Genomic DNA, 1,048 nt, shown 5'->3' on the forward strand with positions numbered 1-1,048 from the left:
CCGACTGCGCCTCTCCCGGGAGGGTAGGCAGCCGGCCGCCCCGGGGGCGAGCCCCTTTCCTCCTCCCCGCCGAGGCTCCGCCGGGCGCCGCGGCTCGCCGGCAGCCGGCAGCACCGCCCTCCCTCCCCGCCTCGGCGGGGCGAGGGCAGCCGGCGGGCCCGCAGGGCAGCCCGGCGAGGCGGCCGGCGCCCCTCGCCATCACCGCTCTTAGTAGTAGTAGGAGGAAGAAAGCGCGGATACGTACAGGACTGGCGCACAGTAGGGCGGCAGCGGCAGGCTGAGCCGGGCAGGGACATCCCCGTCAGTGGCAGCCATGGAGCTGAATCATTTTGGGTATTAGAGAGACGGAATAAGGACGGAAGAAAAGCAGCAGCAGCAACCCGACAAGAGAGTCCATGAAAAGGAGAGAGGGAGGGAGGAAGGGGGAGCCAGCCAGGCAGCCTCTCTCTCCTCCCTCTGTGTCTGGCTGTCTCTGGAGGAGGCTCCGCTCCGCACGCTCTTCCTTCCCCCTCCACCGCCTCCTCCCCCTTTATAACAGGCGGCACCCGCTCGTCCTCCGCAGAACCGCGCCTGGAATCCGTCCTCCTCCTCCCGCGTGTGCGTCCGCCCCGTCCTTTCTTCCCTCGGGGTCTACTCCCGGCTTCCCCGCCGCCGCGGGTCTCTCCCTCCCCGTGCCGGCCCCGTCTCCTCACGGAGCGCTGGAGGAGGCGCCGCGGGGGGGAGGAGGGGAGAGCTCGCCAAAGGGGAGGGCGGGCGAGAGACAACGTAAGATGGCGGCGGCCGCTGCGCACGCGCACCCCGCCGGCAGACATAAAGCCCGTCTGGCCGGGGCCGACGGAAATAGGGCTCGRCTCGCGTGGCGGAAATGGCCGAGCGGCGCCGAGCCCGCCGTGGGTGGGGATGGCCCGGCTGGGGAGGGGGCGAGGCTGCGGCTACCGCCATGGTGGGCGGCCGCCCCTCAGCCGCGTCGTGTACCCGCCAGGTGCCCCCTCTCTGCCCGCAGCATGACTGTGCCTCACATGACCCGCCGCCGCCTCCCTCCCCCTCT

At 71.6% G+C, this 1,048-nt stretch overlaps 1 protein-coding gene across 1 annotated transcript in view; it reads right to left on the bottom strand.

The window, feature by feature from the left end:
- The window catches only part of TSC22D1 (TSC22 domain family member 1), a 91,964-nt gene extending 91,222 nt beyond the window's left edge, over positions 1–742 (bottom strand). The window contains exon 1 of the mRNA XM_057374730.1: positions 245–742. The gene's annotated coding sequence lies outside the window, so the exon portion shown is untranslated. The remainder of the gene's footprint in view (positions 1–244) is intronic.
- Positions 743–1,048: the final 306 nt, after the last annotated feature.

Source organism: Malurus melanocephalus, unplaced genomic scaffold, assembly GCF_030028575.1.
Source record: "Malurus melanocephalus ecotype Western Australia unplaced genomic scaffold, MMel_1.1 scaffold_231, whole genome shotgun sequence".
In the NCBI taxonomy this organism is placed as follows: Eukaryota; Metazoa; Chordata; class Aves; order Passeriformes; family Maluridae; genus Malurus; species Malurus melanocephalus.